At 48.7% G+C, this 12,745-nt stretch overlaps 1 protein-coding gene and 1 pseudogene across 7 annotated transcripts in view; one reads left to right on the top strand and one right to left on the bottom strand.

Moving 5' to 3' along the window:
• The window catches only part of MED15 (mediator complex subunit 15), a 64,230-nt gene that overhangs the window by 12,475 nt on the left and 39,010 nt on the right, over positions 1–12,745 (top strand). The gene's annotated exons all lie outside the window — the stretch shown is intronic.
• On the bottom strand, positions 1,500–6,078 carry LOC307094329 (small ribosomal subunit protein uS14-like; annotated as a pseudogene). Its single transcript, XR_013815296.1, has 2 exons — positions 3,624–6,078; positions 1,500–3,393 (listed from the first exon to the last, which is right to left on the bottom strand). The product of XR_013815296.1 is annotated as a small ribosomal subunit protein uS14-like (transcript).

Raw genomic sequence — 12,745 nt, 5'->3', positions numbered from 1 at the left:
GTTTTGGCCAGGCTGATGCTCTTTCCACTGAGCCAAACATGCTAGGGCACGAGGATTTTTTTTCTTTGTTTTTAAAAATTGATTTAAGAGAGAGAGGAAGGGAGAGAGAGAGACGTGAGAGAGAAACATCAATTGGTTGCCTCCCATACTTGCCCTGACCGGGGATCGAACCCACAATCTAGGTATGTGCTCTGACCGGGAGTCAAACCCACAACCTTTTGGTGTACAGGGCAATGCTCCAACCCACTGAATCGTCCAGCCAGGGTGACTGGGGAGCACTCTTGGAGATAAGCCTCCTATAGTCTCCTCTTCACAGTCATCCTGCATGTTTGATGTGAGCATTTTACTTATTGTTAAAAGCTCCATTATGTACTTTTCCAAACATTCACAGCAGTAGAGATAATAGAAAAATGTCTCCCATTTACTTCCAGAGTTAACAACACATGGTCATTGTTTTACCTATCCCTCCCCACCCCTTCCTGGACTGTGAAATCACATCCCAGACACTGTATGATTTCAAATGTCAATACTTGTGTGCAGATCTTTAAAAGATAGGGCTTTCTCTCTACTCCCAAATACCACAAAATCACGTGAGACAAGCATTTTAATAAATTGTTGGGTTGGCAGAGAGTGTCAACCATTCTGCGTGGTTGCCTGATAGTGAGTGGGACATGCTTGGGGCTGGGACTGGGGGAGCTAGAGTGGTTCCAGGCCCGGATCCCAGAGGCCAGTGCCTGGACAGGGATCCAGAGGCCTCCTGGTTCTTTGGAGGCCAAACCTTAGAGAAGCTTGGGTAGTCTTCTGACCTAGCTCAACCAAATAACAACATGCCCTTTTAAGGCCAGTGGTGTCTTCCACGGTTTTTTGTTGTTGTTGTTTTTTAATTAGAGAGAGAGGAAGGGAGAGGGCTAGAGAGATAGAAACATTGACCGGCTACCTCCTGCATGCCTCCTACTGGGGATCGAGCCCGCAACCTATGCGGGAATCATACCGGTGACCTCTTAGTTCATGGGTCAACGCCCCTAGGTGTAGTTCTTTCATTGATACAGTTCATTGGGAATTGAAAAATCTTGAGAGCAGAGATTGGAGCACTTAAACAGAACGAAAGTAATTGTGAAGAGAAAATATTTTAATTGTGAAGAGAAAATGTTTTAAGTTTCTTGTGTTTATATGATTAAAAAGCTTATTTTTACAAGACTAAAATACCCTTTCCTACATGTAGGTAGGTGGTTAACTTCTGAAATATTATTTTTATCTTGTTAAAAAACACTTTTGCCCTGGCCGGATGGCTCAGTTGGTTGGAGCGTCATCCATATACCAAAATGGTTGAGGGTTCAATTCCCAGTCTGGGCACATACCTAGGTTGAGGGTTTGATCCCTAGTCCGGGTGCGTACAGAAGGCAACTGATCTATGTTTCCTTCTTTCACGTTGATATTTTTCTCTCTCTCTCCCCTCCCTCCCTCCCTCTTTCTCTCTCTCTCAAGTCAATTTAAAAAGCCCTGGCTAGTGTGGGGTGTTGTCCCATATACTAAAAGGTGGCGGTTTCGATCTCTGGTTGGGGGGCGGGTGTGCTGGAGGCAACCAGTCGATGTTTCTCTCTCACATTGATGTTTCTCTTTGTCTCTCCCCTATCCAATAAATAATAAATAAAAGCAATTTTTTAGAAACCCATATTCTTGAATGGGAATAAAAACAAAACAAAACACTTTTATGGTCCTTTAAAAGATCAGAGAACCAGAATGCAGAAGTGTGCTAGCAAAGAAAGGAAGACGTTGCAGTCTGGGCTAGTTTGGCCAACATGTTTCCAGCTACCTGTGAGGTCTAGAGGGCTCCCTCCCTGTCGAGGCCAGATGTTTGCTTTGGTTACTGCTGGTGACCGTGTCTCATTTTTTCCTGCCTCCAAGATGAAACCATTTGGACCCTGGTGCACTAAATCACTGCCTGTTGCAAAATGGGAGAACACCAACAGAGGTGCAAGGAGGCTGCTCTGTAGCTATTTGTGGACCTGGTGAAGGTTGCTTGGCTAGCCTGAAAGGTCTTGCACTGGTGGAGGACAAGGAAGGGGCTTTTCCGACTGTGGAATGGTGAGGTACCTCTCAGGTGTGTGGGGATGGTGGGAAGATTACTTTGCCAGTATCTCTGACTGCACTCAGACTAAGCGGCCCCCTGGGAAACTGTGAAGTCAATGTGTGGTAGGTAGGCTTTTCAGGACACTCCTGAAGGTCAAAATTACTGATGAAATGGAAGCTTCCTGTCTCCATGTTGACAGAGTAATGAGGTTTAGATGGGTGAGGGAGACATTTTTTTTCAGTTTTCGTCCCCCTATCTTTTTTTTTTTTTTTATTGCTTTGAGAGAGAGAAAGGAACATCAATTTGTTGTTCCATTTATTCATGCATTCATTGGTTGCTTCTTGTATGTGCCCTGACTGGGAATGGAACCCTCAACTTTCTCATATCAGGACAATGCTCTAAACAATTGAGCCATCGGGCCAGGACAGAGGGTAGCTGGGGTTCATTAAGTATTTCTCTATGGCAGTATTTCTCTGTGGCACACTTTTTTAGGTGAATTTTATAATTTAACTTTTAATTACTTTTTATTTTAACAAAATGATATATGCACATAAGTGTTAAAAGTCAAGGAATTGCCCAGCCAGTGTGACTCAGTGGTCGAGCATCGGTCCATGCACCAAGAGGTTGCTGGTTTGATTTCCGGTCAGGGCACATGCCTGGGTTGAGCACTCGGTCCCCAGTGGGGTGTGTGCAAGGAGGCAGCTGATCAATGTTGATGTTTCTCTCTCATCAATGTTTCTATCTCTTTTCCTCTAAAAAAAAATTGTGGCCCGGCTGGTGTGGCTCAGTGGTTGAGTGTCGACTCAGGAACCAGGAGGTCACCAGTTCGGTTCCCAGTCAGGGCACATGCCTGGGTTGTAGGCTCGATCACCAGTATGGGGTGTGCAGGAGGCAGCTGATCAATGCTTCTCTCTCATTGATGTTTCTATGTCTCTATTCCTCTCCCTTTCTCTCTAAAAATCAATAAAAATATATTTTTAAAAAATCATGGTGGTTCTCTACTCAGGAAGTCCTCCCCTGTGACTCTTCTTTCTTCTGGTGTATTCCTGTGACTCTAAGTAATGTGCATGTGCTGCTTTCTCTCTCTTGAGTCATCCCGTTTATGAGTTTTATGAATTATCTATTGGCTTTCTGTATAGCTCCCATTACACAGCCGTTATCTCTTCTTCTCTCTTGGCCTGCCAGTGTTTTACCTTCTGGCTAAATGGGTAATGAATACTTATGTTGTTTGCCTACACAAATGATATTCACAACTGAGCATATTGGCATACTGTGATATTTGTTTTTTTTCTCCCAGAAAAAATTGCCTTCTTAAAATGTGCCTGGCCGAAACCGGTTTGGCTCAGTGGATAGAGCGTCGGCCTGCGGACTCAAGGGTCCCGGGTTCGATTCTGGTCAAGGGCATGTACCTTGGTTGCGGGCACATCCCCAGTAGGGGGTGTGCAGGAGGCAGCTGATCGATGTTTCTCTCTCATCGATGTTTCTAACTCTCTATCCCTCTCCCTTCCTCTCTGTAAAAAATCAGTAAAATATATATATAAAAAAAATGTGCCTGGTTTTCTGTGTACCTGTGGTTAACTCTTCTCATATCTTCTGGTTGTCTCTCAGTCAGTTACCCCTGTGCTCAGTGCTGGCAGGCTGTTAGCTCCAGCTTTTCCCCTGGACTTCCCTTCTGGAGCGCTCACCGGCAGGGGCCAGAGGTGTGGTGAGGATAGCCCTCAGTGTGCTTGTGTCTCAAGTTGCATGGCTGCATGACTCTGGTGTTGGGTCTCCTTTTTTTTTTTTGAAGGATTTTTTTAAATTTTTATTTTATGTACAAAGAGATAGCATTCTGTCATAAGGTAGATGTCTTGAATGACCCATTCACGGAAGTTCACTTAGTCCAACTTAATGAAACGTTTGTCCTTTGCGTACTGACGGAAACACTGGGGGCACATGTTGAGGCCGTACTTCCGGATCAGACCGTGCGGTTTGAGCAGACGCGGCAAGAACGAGAACGCTGGCCGAATTTCCTCGGATGGCTCCAGTAGGGTTGCTGGTGACCCATCTTGCTCACTCTGTAGCAGCGAGGTGAAAGGAAAGGGTGGGTCTCCTTTTATGTATCCTGTGCCTTGTTCTTTCTGGTTCCCTTCTTTGTTCTGGAGAAAGTGCTCATGGGAGTTCAGTTTCTGTAGGCTGTGGCAGTTTGCATGCATATGGACTTGTAGGTTGGACGTACTTCCTCAAGGATTGAAAAGCATGTCCCATTCCACTGCTTTCTTGTTTCCAGTGCTGCTGCTGTGATGGCCGTGCCTCTTGGTGACTGGCCTTGGAAGGTTCCTTTGAGTCATTTCATGGGAATCTAATTCCCTCCATTCCCTATGCTCACTCTTTCCAGTGTTTGAATGTTGGCCCTTTGGACCATTTTCTTTTTTAAATATGTTTTTATTGATTTCAGAGAGAGGGAGAAAGAGAAGAGAAACATCAATGATGAGAGAGATCATCGAATGGTTGTCTCTGCATGTGCCCTGACTGGGAATCGACCTCCTGGTTCAAGGGTTGACGCTCAACCACTGACCCATACCATCCAGAACCATTTTCTTTATCTTTTTTTTTAAATCACCCAAGGACATTCTTGAGAGAGAGAGAGAGAGAGAGAGAGAGAGAGAGAGAGAGAGAGAGAGAGAGACATCGATTGGTTGCCTTTGTATGTGTCCTGACCAGGGATTGAACCCGCAACCTGGATATGTGCTCTGACCGGGAATCGAACCAGCAACCTTTCGGTGTACAGGACTACGCTCAACCAACTGAGCCACTTCAGTCTGGCCCATTTTCTTGATTTTATATCTGCTGTTACCCATCTCTTCGTCTTTTAGCTCTGCTGTTTGGGAGATTTCCTCAATTTTATCTCTGACTTTTCACTGTAACATGTTTTTATTTATAAGAATGCTTTGTTTTTGTAATCTGATTTTTTCTGTTTTATGGCACCCTGTTCTTGTTAAGTAGATGCAATGTCTTTTCTATATGAATAATAAAGATAATTTCTTGATATTTTCTTCTTCCTGTTGAGTTTCTGATAGCTCCAAGTAACATTTCTCGTGGGGTCTTTATCTGCCACATTGGGGTGTCTGGGAGCCCTTGGTTGGCTGCTCACTCCAAGAGAGGGGACATTGTTAGGGTGAGTGGATACCGCACATACTGGAGGCTCATGTAGCTTCTGGTTCTCTGAGTCTTTCTTCTAGAATATGGTCTTCCAAATGCTGGGCTGAGGTGAAGGCCTGGGTGCCAGCATGCTGGGCGCTGCACGGGAGGAGGCTGCAGGCAGGTGGGCAGGTGAGTGGGTAGTCTCAGCAGTTAGTGTGGATCTAGTCATTCGGATGGGCACGCAGTCCACTCTTTCATTATTCCCCCGTGCCTTCTCCCCTGGGTGGGTGGACCCTCTAGTCCAAGGATTTTCCATTTTATGCTTTTTCGGAGAATACCTCTCTAGTGGTTTCTTGATGTGGGGGTGCTAACCTAACAGTGTAAGTGGGGGAAGGGATATGGGGGTGTCTTTCACACAGGGATCCTTCCATTCCCCCTTGGTCCTGAGCCATGCAAAGATCCGGGCTGTCACCTGGTTGTCTCTCAGTCCCGCTTTCTTGGTTGGCTTGCTGTGTCCATCACCACTTGGCCATCAACCAGCTTTTCAGCCTCCAAAAGTGTTGGGGCCACCACTCCCATTCTTCCCATCTTTGTGAGTTTGTGTTAGGGAAAAACACAATTTTTTTTTTCTGTCATTTTAGTGGTGTTTGGGGGTAGAACAAATTTAGATGTGTGGGTTCAGTTCCTCATTTGTTGTGGGGAATGTGTTTATTTGGATTGTGACTTAAGCTAGCTTAATTTAACTCAAGTACCTCACCCCTCATATGGCTTTGTTCTTTTGCAGATAAGAGTTCCTCTTTTCAGGAAGCCAGAACATTCATTACATTTGGAACTATATATTTTTCATTGTGACTGGTCCTTTATCATTCTGCTATCAAAATGAATTCCTGCCGAAACGGGTTTGGCTCAGTGGATAGAGCATCAGCCTGCGGACTGAAGGGTCCCAGGTTCGATTCCGGTCAAGGGCATGTGCCATGGTTGCGGGCACATCCCCAGTTGGGGGGTGTGCAGGAGGCGGCTGATTGATGTTTCTCTCTCATCGATGTTTCTAACTCTCTATCTCTCTCCCTTCCTCTCTGTAAAAAATCAATAAAATATATTTAAAAAAAAAATGAATTCCTGATTTCAAAAACATTTGGCCCCTAAGAGAGTATAATGTTTGGGAGGAACAAACCAAAAAGAAAAAAATATTTCTTTTTTGTTTTGTTTTGTTAATCCTTGTCTGAGGATATTTTTCTATTGATTTTTAGGGAGAGTGGAAGAGAGAGGGAAAGACAGAGAAAAACATCGATGTGAGAGACATCGATCGGTTGGTTGCCTCGTGCTCATGCCCTGACCAGAGCCTGGGTCGGGGAGGAGCCTGCAACCAAGGTACATGCCCTTGACTGGAATCAAACCCGGGATCCTTTGGTCCGTAGGCCGATGCTCTATCCATTGAGCCAAACCAGCTAGGGCAAAATTACAGCGAAAAACAGATCCTTTCTGAATTGAACATATGAAACCCATAGATGTGACAAGAATCAGTCAAGGTTGTATTTCCCTCTTAGTGCCGGTGTGGTGATTTGCTTTCCTTCCAGTGTATCTTCACTTACTTCCCAGCGCTTCTTCTGAAGGTGGGCTCAGGGAATTCTTTGGAGCTAGAGCTGGGCAGATGTGCCTAGCTGGCATTTAGGGAGGGTGGGACAGTTCCTTTTTATGCTGGCCTGAGCTGTGCCTACCAAACATAGAGCACCCCTGGGCTGCCCCACAAGTGCTGGGAGCTTGCCCCCAAACATGCAGGCCACTGCACAGGTTAGGGGCACTTCCCTGAGCACCCCAGAAAGGAAGCAGGGCTGCCAGAGCCTCACCCTTCAAATGTCAGGGCTGAGCTTGAGCTGCCGAGGGCCTGGGTTATCAGGGCATCTGTTCTTACTTCTCTTGTAGACGGCTGGTAAAAGCGTGGTAGAAATCATTTTTAATCTGGCAAAATCTTTTCCCCTTTATGGTGTCTACTTTTTAAAAAATAATTCTTTTTTAAAATTTTTTATTGAAAATGTTGCATATGTCCCCTTTTCTCCCATTGACCCCTTATGGCCCACCCTCACCCCAGGTCTCTCATGGTGTCTACTTTTGATAATGTGCTTAGGAAAGCCTTCCTCATCTCACTGTTGTATAACTATTCTCTTGTTGTCATCTGCTACATTTTTTTTATATGCTACTTTTATGATTGGGGCTTTTATACACACAGGGTCAGGGGTTACAATACGAGCTTCGAGCTCCTGTCCCACGAGCAGGTAGGTGGCAGTTCACCAGGAGGCTTCTCTTGGAGGGCGGATGGGGCTGCCAAAAACTCCTGCCCCATGAGAAGTCAGTGGGTTGATAGATACTGTGGTTCTCAAATCAGGAGAAGTTTCCTCTGGGCAGAATGAAAGTCCGTCACATGGATGGATGGGCAGAAGGTGTCCTGTGCACCTGAGGTCAGGAGGGTGACCCAGGGAGGAAAGAAACTTCTGGTTTAGACACCAGCGGGAGACCAGAGGAGCTCACTCTCCTGGGAATTCAAGCATTCTTTCAGCAATCAGAAAAGAAGTTTGACCCCGGAAAGAGGGCAGCATTGAAGAGGGTGACCTCATGAGAGGTGAGAGGGCTCATGTGTGTGAACCAGCGCCGTCAGGAATGGAGTGTGGACGGGAGGAGGGTCTGGCAGCTAGAGGGCAGGGAAGGATATGTGAAGGCCATTCTTTTTTCTTTTTTTTTAAAATATATTTTATTGATTTTTTTACAGAGAGGAAGAGAGAGGGATAGAGAGTTAGAAACATCGATGAGAGAGAAACATCCATCAGCTGCCTCTTGCACACCCCCTACTGGGGATGTGCCCGTAACCAAGGTACATGCCCTTGACCGGAATTGAACCTGGGACCCTTCAGTCCGCAGGCCGACGCTCCATCCACTGAGCCAAACCGGTTTCGGCGAGGCCATTCTTAATAAATGGGCCGCCCACAGGGGCCATGGAGCTGGGCACCCAAGAGGCACATTTCCAAGTGGTCCAGGGTTCCAGTGGGAACAGCTCTGCCTGAGGGAGCTGCACACACTCACTGCTGTCATCGTCTAAGAAGGAGGAGACACAAATGTCATCACTTATTGGAGGTACTTTGAGGTGCAGTCTTACTGTGCAGTGAGGTGGACTGCTCTCTGACTGATTTATTCAACACACATTAGTGCTTCTTGTGTGCCAAGTGCCGGGTGACGTTAACTTGTAATCCTTAGAACAGCCCTGTGAGGAGGCACCGTCACCATCTTCTCTCTGCAGATGAGGAACGCAGGCTCTACAAGGTGGTACCTTATCCAGGGTCACCAGCTCGGGGGAGGGCTTGTGAGGGGGCGGACTGGGGCATTAGCACACTTTGAGCATATGTTCACGCCTACCTTCCCAAGCACACGCAGTTTGCTGGTTTTCGCGTTACCCTGCACTGATTCCGATGACAAGGACTAGGACTGTGTTCCAGTTGAGTTTTCCAACTTGGAGTCACGGGAAAGGTGAGGAAGAGCAGGGCGTGCTGAGGCTGGGCCTGTCCTCACATCCTGGCCCCTGCTGTACACTTCCCTCTATCCTGGCCACCGTCCCTTCAGAGTGCTCCTTTATGGAGGGGACGCGCTTGGGGGATGGAGTGCCTCTCCCAAGACCTAGAGCTGGCGAATGGCCAGGTTGGAATTTGAGCTCCGATCTGTATATTTCTGTAGCTCAGGCCCTTCCTCCTCTTCCTACTTCCTGCCAGGTCCAGCTGGCCAGCACTTCCGCCTGCCCCAGCATATGCTTTCTCCAGTCCACCCTGGCCTCTCAGCCTGGATGTGCTTGTTCGAGGTTTCGTTTCCCTAGTGCCTGCCACACTGAATCTCAGCTTCTGCACGCCATGCTTCATCGAAATACATGCTGTTAACCACTCCTGTGTTACACATAGCTGATTTTTGTCTGACACTGATTTCTGGCTGCTAACACAGAGGTGGCTGCCACAGCCTCTACGCTCGAGGTGTTCATAGGACAGTGGGGCTGACTGGAAGCTAGCAGTTCCCACAGAGGAGGTGTCACGGGTGTGGTTGAAGTGACCACCATGAAGTAGGGAGTGAGGATACTCCAGTGGGAGAAATTGGAGGTCCGGCACACACGGCTGGTGGCATAGTTGGGCAGTGTACTAGGCAGCAGGGCCTCGGGATGTTGAGCAGAGTGGGCGAGGGAGCAGACTCCTCAACTGAGGGGCTGCCTGCCTTGAGGTAGGCATGGACATAGCCTGAGTTGCTCCCCACACATACTGCCATTCGTGTGGCTTGGAGAGCTGGCAGAGGTGGCAGGAGGGGAGGGGAGAATGGGACCTGGAGACAGGCTTGTGCGGAGGGACCATCACAGGTTCAGGGAGAGATGGGGTGAGGATTTGAACTTTAGGGAATGGAGGTCAGAATTGGGAACTGAAGAGGGGGTTCCCCGGTTTTTGGTCTGGGCGATTCTAAGATTGCAGCGTGTTTTCTTGGTGTGTCACTGCCTTCTGCCCCGGCAGGATCTAGACAGTAAGGGCCTCCTCCAGTCCCCGGTGGAGGAGCTCATGGGGCCTGTGTGATGGATCTGGTCCTCCCTCAGCAGGCTCTGGTTTAAACCAGATACCAGTGGAACCCTGACTGGGCAGGCAGGTATAGCTGTGGTAACCAGGAGGAAGCTAGGCCGAGGGAGCTTGTGGAGCCCAGGTTGCAGGCAGGAGGCTGTGTGCTCCTAGCTGGCGTCAGTCCTCCATTCATTTTACTTTTCATTGTTGTTGTTAATCCTGACCCAAGGACATTTTTCCCAATTATTTTTTTAGAGAGAGTGGAAAGGAAGGGGAGAGAGAAAAAAACATAGATGTGAAAGAGACACATCGATTGGTTGCTCCTGCATGCGGTTGGGGCCCTGGATCAAGCCTGCAACCAAGGTACATGCCTTTGACTGGAATCGAACCCGGGACCCTTCAGTCCGTTGGCTGATGCTCTATTCATTGAGCCAAATCGGCTAGAGCGAGTCCTCCATTCATTTTAGAGGGCTGGTTAGGCCCAGGCAGCAGCCACCAGACAGAGCCCTTCTGTTACGGTGCTAATGCCTCCCCGCAGCTTGGGTTTGGTGGTGGCTGCTTTGGTATTGGGACGTGACAGGATGGCCATTTAGGGTCTGTCCTTGTGCACTGACACCGGTTTTGCTACCTGACTTACCCCAGGTGGGTGGCATAGACCTGGGGCTTGCTTGTGTGGGGCAGAGCTCACCTTGACCTGTTGGTTCTTTTCAGTTGAGTTCCTGAGGCTGAACCTCCATCCACTTTATGTTTGGGGCCATCTCCTTGTTGTGTGGTAGTTTACCTTCACTTAGGGACGGTCGCTGGAAGGGCTTTGTTTTTTGGAGGTGGACACTGAGGAGTGGCTGTTCAGGCCCAGCTGCTCCGGCAGGCCTTCTGGGACAGCAGCAAAGCTGAGACTGGGAGGCTGGAGGGGGCTTCGGCAAGCGGCCGGCTCTGCCCCTGTGCAGGGCTCCTCCAGCGTGGGACTGGGTCCCAATGACAGCCTCATACAGTGGGCATGTTAGGTCCTGAGTGCAATGGAGGGACACCACACCTAAGTACAAGTATGAAATGCGGTGTGACATGCAGTTAAAACCCAGATGATGGACAGGTGCCTCAGACACAATGTGAGGTGACTGAACAGGAAAGGACAGGCCATCTCCTGGGGGGGGGCGGGTGTAAGATACTAGCAGAGAGTATAACTGTCTGGTTTATTTTTTGCTTTATCTTCTGTGTTATGGAACATGATCTGCAAGCTAGAAACAGGAGCAAACACATTTTTTAAAATATGGTTTGCAGAACTGAAAACAGTGCTCTGGGCACCTGTTTATTCTTCAGCCACCAAACACGCACAACCTGTTTGGGCAGGCTCTGCGTGTAGCGGTGGAGGGGACAAGTGTATGACACAGGCATGGTGCTGCCTTGCAGGGCCCTGGTGCTGGCCACGGAGCAGCCTTTCTCCTCAACTCTACTGGCGCAGCCGCTTTCATGGTTCACGGGCAGAACTGGACGTGTATCCCAGTTTCATTTCCTGTTGTTAAGATGTGTGTTCCAGCTTGTCAAGCTCTGCCTGCTTCTGGCCTCCCATATTGTCAGCGCTCCTCGGTCTCTACGTCACGGACAGCCGGTGCCCATGCTGTCCATGTCATCCGTGATGTTGCCCTAAACAGGACGGGATAGGGCTCCTCCAGCAGATCCCCTGGCATCTGGTGCCTTTGGGCCTGGTGAGGTTCCCCCACCTAAAAGCTATTACAGTAAGCTGGCATCCGAGTCTTATTTCTGTGGATGTGCCAGGTGTCTTTGCTGCAGTTAAGATGCACAGTGTCGGTGGGGCCTGAGTCTGCTGACCCTATAAAAGATGGCCGGCCAGCGGTTCAGGAGGACAGCTTTTAGCCACCAGGAGCCTGGCTGAGTCCTTGGGGATAGCTGCTCTTGGGCACTGAGCCCATTTGTGTAACCAGTCTCACCTTCAGAGACCTCGGCACTCCTCTCTGCCTCTCTGTGCTTACACCGTGGCTCCTGCCTTCACTTTCTACCCAAAGCCTCCCCACTCCGTACCCGGTCAGCTGACCAGCAAATGCCCCTTTGCTGTGTCCACTGCTCTGCTCTGGGTCACCTTGTTAGTTCCAGGCTCTGTGGCAGGGCTTGCCACTCACTGTTGTCGGAAGGTGGCAAGGGGAACACGTATTATCCTGGGGGGTGCAGGTGAGGTGCCCTTCTGAAGACAGGTCTGCTCAGTCACTTCTCTTGTTGGAAATGCTCATAGAGCCTGATGCCAGGTGACATCTCAGCACGTGAGTGCCGGGTCCTCCTGGCCTGCCAGCCTCACTTCCCTGTGAGTTGGCTCTTGTGTTGTCCTCCTGCATTATTTTTCTCACCTTTGTCTTGTGGTCCTGGTCTTACATTCCCTTGTGCGTGCATCTGCTCCACCTTGGGTGCTTTGCCGGCAGGAACCTTTTGCTGCCTCCTATGCCGGCTTAATGAAGCAGACGGGGCACAGACCCCAGACTCACGCGTGTTGAATAAATTATCTAGTGGTATGGTTGATCAGCGTCATTTTATCTTTCTTTATACATTAACACAGACTTGTCCATCTCTTAGCATTTAGCCTCTCTTCTGGGATTTCTTTAAGGATCACAAATCTGATTGTGCAGCCCCATGTGCACACTCTTTCAGTAGCCTGGGGTTTCTTTGTTTGAAATGGTCAGAAAGCTTTCTTGCACCAGCTGGACTGGGCTTGTTTAATGCACTTGGGTGAGGCAGCAGAGCCCTGACATGTTTGTTCATTGGTTTATCAGTAGGTCAGTGCTGGGAGATAGGCAGGGAGACCTGTCCTGCAGGGAAGAAGGCAGTCTGTGAGCAGAGGGGCCAGGCCTTGGAACTCAAGCCTGATATGCCCCTTCCTTTCTAACAAATGCACATGTGTTCTTGTGTGTGTGTGTGTGTGTGTGCGCATGTTGCCATCCAAAGGGAGCGTAAGCTTAGCTAATGTTCGTAGCTC

The sequence above is a fragment of the Cnephaeus nilssonii genome, assembly GCF_951640355.1.
Source record: "Cnephaeus nilssonii genome assembly, chromosome: 22".
Lineage (NCBI taxonomy): Eukaryota > Metazoa > Chordata > Mammalia > Chiroptera > Vespertilionidae > Cnephaeus > Cnephaeus nilssonii.
This window is presented reverse-complemented; position numbering and strand designations above follow the sequence as displayed.